The sequence below is a fragment of the Solanum dulcamara genome, chromosome 3 (assembly GCF_947179165.1).
Source record: "Solanum dulcamara chromosome 3, daSolDulc1.2, whole genome shotgun sequence".
NCBI classification, from domain to species: domain Eukaryota; kingdom Viridiplantae; phylum Streptophyta; class Magnoliopsida; order Solanales; family Solanaceae; genus Solanum; species Solanum dulcamara.
This window is the reverse complement of record NC_077239.1, coordinates 4,107,220-4,115,474: the sequence shown is the minus strand read 5'-3', so window position 1 is coordinate 4,115,474 and position 8,255 is coordinate 4,107,220. Positions and strand designations below refer to the sequence as shown.

Below are 8,255 nucleotides of genomic sequence, written 5' to 3'. Positions count from 1 at the left end.
TTTTATGCTCGTTTCCCTGTTTTGGAGCTCTTAAAGATGATTGACTTCGGTCAAAACTCCAAGAAAACGACCTCATAATGGAGTTTTGATGGTTCCATCAGCTCTAGAATGGTCATTTTAGGCTAGCAACATATTCGGCTCGAGTCCCGAGGCTTTCAGTGCGAGTTTGAGCCATTAGGCATTTTAGCCTTTAAACTTTAGTCTAGGTTTGACTTTGGTCAACATTCTTGGTAAACATGCTCGAATTGAAACTCCATCAGCGTGGTTAGCTCCGGAATGTTGAGTTTGGTTTAGAACGACCTTTCGTGGGATTCCCGAGGCTTCTGATCTGGTTTCGAGCTTCTTTGTGGATTTTGGCATAAAATAGTATTTGGGTGTGGGACCCACTTTTCAGCGAAATTACCTCAGATAGAAATTGTTATGACCCGTATTTTTCACATTAGGACAATTTGGGGATAATGGTAATAAGTCAAGGGCAAGGCTATGTTTGATTTTGTTGGGTACATAATTCTTATGACTAAATTGGGATGTGAAAATATTGGAAAAATTTAAGGGTAAAAATTGGAATTTCACATGTGGAAATACCATAAAAGGTTAAGGACAAAATTGGAATTTCACATGTGGAAATATTATAAAAGATTAAGGACAAAATTGGAATTTCACATGTGGAAATACCATAAAAGATTAAGGACAAAATTGGAATTTCACATGTGGAAATACCATAAAAGGTTAAGGACAAAATTAGAATTTCACATGTGGAAATACTATAAAAGACTAAGGGCAAAATTGAAATTTCAACTTGGAAATATTAGAAAAGGTTAGGGGCAAAATTGGAATTTCTCATGAGGGGCTTTAAATCATAAATGTCTAGAATTCTCTACACAATTTGAGAAAGGAGAAGAGCAAAGGAAAGAAGAGAAAATCGGCTATGGAGGGAGTAATTTTACTCCTTGAAATTTCATCCCAAGAATTATTTTCTCCTAGTATTCCTACTAATTCAAGGATCCTCTACAACATGGTAAACTTATTTTGGAAGATAGAAGGCTTGTTTGGTTGATTTGAAGCTTTGGTAAAGTGAAGAAGTTGGAAGGAAAAGGTAAGAATTAATCCAATTTCTTTGTGTTATGAAGTTTGTTGATGTTGTAGTATGTAGAGATGTGTAGAATTTATGGAAATATGAAAGTTTGTATGGTGAATTTTACATATGTATAAATCCATGTATATGAAGATTTTGGAGGCAAGATGAATTAAATTTTTGTGTAGTATTTTAGTAGTAGTTATGGAGTAGTAGTTATGGTAAAAAAAATTTATGTTGGAATTGGAAGTTGAATGAATTTATTGAAGTTGGAAATATGGGTTAGGTGATGAAATGGAAAAAAATAATTAAGTTTGTATAATTTGTTAGTTGTTATGATTTTTGGGATATAAATGAAGTTTATATGGTGTAAGTTGGTATTAAAATGGGTTGTAGGAATTATGTAATTTTAGTATGATATTATAAGAATATGGAGGCAAGTTATTAAAAGTATGGATTGTTGTTGTTGATTATGAAGTTGAAAGAAGGAAATGAATTTGATTATGAAGTTGAAAGAAGGAAATGAATTTGGTTATGAAGTTGAAAGAAGAAAATGAATTGTAATAGTTTTGTTGCATTTATGGAATTTTTGGGTGAAATATGGAATTGAAAAAAAATTGGATAGCTTACTTGAAATATTTTTTACTTATGTTGGAATGAGTTGAAATTAATTATGGATATGAGATATTCATATTTATTTGGAAATGCAAAGTTTGATTGAAAGTTGTTGCACTAATTGGAAAATTATACCAATTTATGTTATGGTGTGTTAAATTGATTATCGATGGAATTGGTGTTGTTGTTGGCTTGGTTGTTAATATTGTGGCCGAGTTGTAATCTCGGGGTGTCATATATATAGGGGAGATGCTGCCGAAATTTTCGTAGACAAGTATTGGAAAAATTGAATTCTTAAAGTCTTATGAATAGTAATTGGTAAATGTGACCAATTGTAGATTTTGGAGGAAACGAGAATTGAACTTGGACAACCGTAAAAGGCCAAAAAGGTATGTAAAGCTTTACATTTTTTTCTCTTGGCATGTCCTAGATGTAATAGGAGTGAATACGAACCTCGAGGATCACTCTACTCTTTGAAATCGACGCTCGAAAATTTCCCTTTTCTATTCAATAGAATTGAATTAGGTAATTATGAATAATTTTGGAAAAATTGTCTAAACTTCTAGATTTTGCACAAATGAATTCTGAATACCTTGAAACTCTTCTAAATAATGTTATGAAGTCTAACGCACGTGATTTGTATACGCCACCTCATTTGACCGAGGTGGGCCCCACTATTCCAAATTTTTCTTCGTTATTCCGTTTGAATTGCGGTAGGTAGAATTTGAGAGAAACTCTTTGCTATGCTTCCTAATATTATATGAATAATTATTCCGATAATTCCCATAATATATTTGGAAGTACGGAGATAATTCGGAAAATATTATTTTTACCTAGACTATTGTGATATTGGAAGTACTTGTACTATTATTATTATTCAAGTTTCCTTTTATGATTTGTTATCGAAATTATACAATCGAGTCTGTATAAATATTTTGTAATTTAAATTGCATTTAGTTTCTCACTACTCCACTCGTGGATGCCTCAATGCTTCTTTCACTGAGCCTGGGCCAGGATATGTTTTCGTGCGTATTTCTCTGCATTGTTCGCCGTGTCCCGACGTGAGGGGGCAGGTATGACATGTACATGGGGTGGTAAATGTTATGCCACGGAGTTATGCTGTGCCATGTACATATATGTTTGTAATATGACATGATTTGATATGGCCATCTGATATGATATAATTTGTTACGGAGATATTCCCTATTCTGGTGTTATGATGTGCTGTGGCGCCAATGACAGGAGGGCGACCACGTTTTGTTCACCGAGTCCCATAAAATGGGGCCGGATACGGCATATGTATTTGCATATATGATTTGGGATTATGAAAAATATTTTGAAATTCTGAACATTTATTTTATTTTCTGCACATACTATTCAGATTATGATTTTATTTATTACAATTCATGCTTTACATATTCGGTACATTTTCGTACTGACCCCCTTTCTTCGGGGGGGCTGCGTTACATGCCCACAGGTACCGAAGTTCGATTTGCTGATCCACCTGTTTAGGATATTTGCTGCGTCGTTGACAGTGCTCCCTTGTTCGGAGCTTGTATTTTGGTACTGACTTTATCTCTGTATATTTGGATATGTTGGTCAGGGGTACGACGGGGCCTTGTCCCGTCATATGACTATGCTATCATCTGTAGAGGTCTGTAGACAGAGTTATGTTGTGGGTTTTGTATATATGGTTTGGATTTTTGTGTGTTTTGTGACAACCTTTCAACTCTCGTGCGTATATCTACTTTTATGATATATTTAGCAATTTCTACTAATCACTACATTGGTTTATTCAAAAAAAATAAAAAATAGACTAATTTGGGATAAGGGTACATTTGGGTGCTCAAAATTGGGCACTAGTCACGGCCTATGGGGTTGGGTCGTGACAGAAATTTTGACTGCGCTGTTGAGTTCGGAATGTCGAGTCCAAGTGGTTTGCCCTTTTGTTTGCATCATTTGGGCTCCGAATGATTTTCGAAGGCTTTAGCGACCAAATAATGGCTTTTGCGGCAACCACTTTTGCGACCAAGTTGGCATTTGCGACAACCTCTTTAGAGACCAAAAAAAGGCTTTTACGACAGCCACTTTAGCGATCAAAAGTTGACTTTTGTGACAGTAGCTTTAGCGACACTACTGTCGCTTTGGCAACAAGTGCCTCCTAGGCGATGGTCGCTTTTGCAACCAAGTGTGGCTAAAGCGATGGTCGCTTTAGCAACAATTTGTTGTCTTTTGCGATCATCGTTGGGAATTTAATTTCAAGCACTCCTCCAAACTTTAAAACGTGATAACTAGAGTTAGGAGACTCCATTTTGGGTGATTTGAAGTCCAGCATGTTTGAAATGTTTGTAGCAACACATTGGAGTGCTCGGGGGACACTGGGGGACTAATAATTTGAGGTAATTTTCTATCACGCCTCGAGAGGGTACCCTAGACGTGGCCGGCACTCAGAAACCATTACTAGCTCCCAAGCGAACCACTTGACCTGATCACACATCCATTCATTCAGTCAATCAGCGGAATACTTAAAATAAAGAGATAATTAGGTGGGCAATTCCAATCAACAATCTAGCTCAAGGAAGAAAGACCATAGACCAACAAATCAAACTCCAAGCTATGTTGTTAAATAGTCTGACAAGAATAATTCAAGAAAATAAAATATTCAATCGACCCATCACTATCTAGTCTATGAAGCCTCTATCGCTACTATCTAATTGGTGCTAATGATAGGTTCATGGCTACCTCAAATCAGAATGAAAAGACTAAACTCATCGCAAGAATAACATAAGTGGTATCCTCCGAATGTCGGGAAGGACTGACTAATAAGCTGAGTGTGAATAGGTCCTCAATGGTGCACCTATTGATGATCTCTTAAACCTGTCTCTGCATCATGAAACGATGCAGGTCCAAATGGATGTTAGTACGTGGAATGTACGAGTATGTAATATGGCAGAATGAAACATGCATCAAGGTAGAATAATACCAGTTCAGATATCTCAAATCAGAAAGATAAGAAAGACTCAATCAAGGTGTCATAAGTCTAAAGGAAGAATACAGTTTAGACAGAGACCAATCATATACAATCCAATCCAATCATGTACAATCCAATGATATACAATTCGATCCAATCCAATCATATACAATCCGATCCAATCCAATCATATACAATTAGATCCAATCCAATCATATACAATCCGATCCAATCCAATCATATACAATCCGATCCAATTCAATCATATACAATCCAATCACATACCCTCCAATCCAATCCAATCTAATCATATACAATTCGATCCAATCCAATCCAATCATATACAATTCGATCTAATCCAATCATATACAATTCGATCCAATCCAATCATATACAATCTAGTTATATCCAATCACATATAATCCAATTCAATCTAATCACATACCATCCAATCCAATCCAATCATATACAATCTAATCCAATCCAATCATATACAATCCGATTCAATTCAATCATATACAATCCGATTCAATTCAATCATATACAATCCAATTCAATCTAATCACATACCATCCAATTCAATCCAATCCAATCATATACCATCAACTCAACGAATAAAGTCAAAGGACTCAACTCAATAGACATGTGAATTAGATTTTAGAAATATTTTACAAATCAACTCAATCATCTACAATACCAATCAAACCAATCACATCATATTCAATCAACTTAATAATAAACTCAAAGGACTCGACTCAACAGGTATGCAAATCAGAACTTAGAAATGTCTTTCAAATCGACTCAATCATCTACAATCTCAATCAAACCAATCATATCATGCACAGTCCACACAATTTGGGAGTTTCTCTAACTGACAACTATCACCTATGAGCCAGTGATGTACAACAAGCCAATGTTATTGCCACATCCTTCCATACTTTTTTGGGGTATGAACGAATCAACCAATCATGGATCCAATAATCAATCAAGTCCTATCATTTCAGGACAATGAAATAGGGAAACATCCAACTTTAACAGTCCAATCCCTTCCTACGTTGGCTATGTAGTTCATGGGATTCAAATATGGACTATACTCATACCCAATTCGGTGCTCAATACTCCTCCTAAGACTCAATATGCTCATATCTATCAGGTGAGTAAAATACTCAAATTACTCATTTAATCTCTTTTGGACTTAGTTCAAATCAACTCATTTAGTCTCATTAGACTTTTTTCAAAACTCAATCAATTTGGTCTCATTGGACCTTCTTTCAAAACTCAATCAATCTGGTCTCATTGGACCTTCTTTCAAAACTCAATCAATCTGGTCTCATTGGACCTTATTTCAAAACTCAATCAATTTCAAACATCACTTCATTCAATTAGGTAATCCTTTCAAGACTCATTCATGACTCATCAGGACTCCAAGTCAACAATCATTATCATCAAACTCTTTTTTTTAAATTTGATACAATCTCAACTCAATGAATACAGTAAATATTAGATGCATTTAAAACATATTTTTCACTCCTCAACTCAACTCAAAATAGACTCTTTAATGTAAAAATACTCAACTCGTTTATATTCAAAATACTCATGCTCAAAATAATAATTAAGAGACTTCTCAAACTTAAATCATGCTTAAACTCTTTCTAAATCAAAGATGAAAATAATCATTCTTTAAACTCAAAATAGTTCATAAATAATTTACTCAAAAACGTTCACAAATCATTTTTAAAACTCCTTCTCAAACAATCATTTAATACTCAAGATCCTCATATGCCTCCAATCAAATCAAATTATACAAATCATATCATGTAGTCACATTAGACTCCAATCCATTTCATCTCAAAACATCATCATCAACATAACCTCTTCATCAATTATTTTACCTTTGTTAAAAATAAACATCATTCACATCATCATTAAATATCTTGCTCCAAAATCCCCATTTAACTCTATGTTCAATTTCATCAAATTCATTAAAATATGTATCATCTCACTTTGAAAGCAATATTTATATGAAAACCATCAATCTCAACCCTAAGACAAATTATGACAAAAATGAAATTCCATCTTGGGTTCATGTGAATGAATACATGAATATATAGTCTCAACAAAACTCAACTCAAGAACATCATTAACACATATTAATAATATTCTAGGGTTTAGAAAAAATCCAAGAAAACATTCATAGAAGGTTCAAGTCTTTCACTATTTCCATCCAACAAATCTATGGGCATATGAAAGAACTCAATCCATATTTTAGGCTAGCCTTACATACCTGGAATGAAGAAAAAATCAAGGATTTGATGGCCTTACTTGAAGAACTTGAATCCTAACTCTTCTTCTCTTCTCCAATTCTTTCTCTCAATGTTCTTGGATGTTTTTGTAGAGAAAACTCCTTAGAAATTGATATGGGGGTGGAGTTTAGCCCTAAAAACGCGTCCAAGATCGTATATATATAATAGGGAATGGTCCAAGTTGTCCTTACTAAAATTTGGAAAAAATGGCCAAGTCCGCGACAGGTCCACATCGCGGACTCGTCGCGCACCTCTCTGGTCAAAACAAATCTAGAAAAACTGGCCAAATCCGCGACAGGTCTGCGTTGCGGACTTGTCGTACACCTCTCTAGTCAACTGGGCATAACTTTTTACTCCAAACTCCAAAAAATACAATTTTGATGGATTTGAAAAGAAGACTCAAAAACCTTCAATTTGATAGGTCATAGTCCACTTAATTCATTATATTATAGGAGATATGGTCATTTGACGTTGATCCTTATACGAACTCATACGAAAACTTAGCCGGTAGAAATTTTTTGGAATCAGCTTGGTGTTAGAGATCCCTTATGACCCTAAAACACATCTAATACACTTCAAATATTTAGAAATTGATCCTAACTCATGTATACAATTAGAATTCATTTAGTTTGAGTCTATATGCATATGAAGAATGGTTCGAGTCTTCACGAATATTTTTTGGGGTATTACATTTCCATCCTAATGGAACTGATCTCTCTCTCTTTTTAAGCTTTAATAGTGAAAATAATTGCATGGATTGATTTCCTTATTTTTGAGCGTCGAATTATATCGTATTTTGGGACACAAGTTTTGTAAGCTCAAATGAACTTTTTTTACGGAGTTGATTTCGGGATTCCTAGCTTGGATCCCACAATCCTGTTTTACACCTAATTTTAGGTCCATCTTCGAAAAATACAATTTTGGTGTCAAAACAATTATATTGACATCGTAATCAATATTTTTTTAGCTAGCGGCAATTGAAGGTGATTCAGAGGTCGAAAGCTTTAAATTGGAGTATTTAGAGCGGGTGTGATCGACTTTGAGGTAGGCTATGGTCTCTCCGTTTTGACTGAACTTTATTAGAAATTATTTAGTATATATTACATGTTATTTTAGGTTGATAATTGTCGAGGATAGGGTTTGCCTCCTCCCATTCTATTTTCTTGGTTCCGGTTGAGCCTTATATTAGAATAGTCATGTGAGACCTTAGTTTAGGCCATGTGCCTTGGTTGTGGTGTTGCCTTAGCATTATTATCCTTTTTAGGATTGATATTGACGGTCTTAGGCTAGG

The 8,255-nt window shown here is 34.7% G+C and overlaps 1 long non-coding RNA gene across 1 annotated transcript; it reads left to right on the top strand.

Annotated features, from left to right (window-relative positions):
- Window positions 1–872: 872 nt before the first annotated feature.
- LOC129881466 (uncharacterized) lies at window positions 873–3,468 on the top strand. The gene is made up of 3 exons (XR_008765591.1): window positions 873–1,096; window positions 2,029–2,079; window positions 3,168–3,468. It is a non-coding gene; the product is annotated as an uncharacterized LOC129881466 (long non-coding RNA).
- Window positions 3,469–8,255: the final 4,787 nt, after the last annotated feature.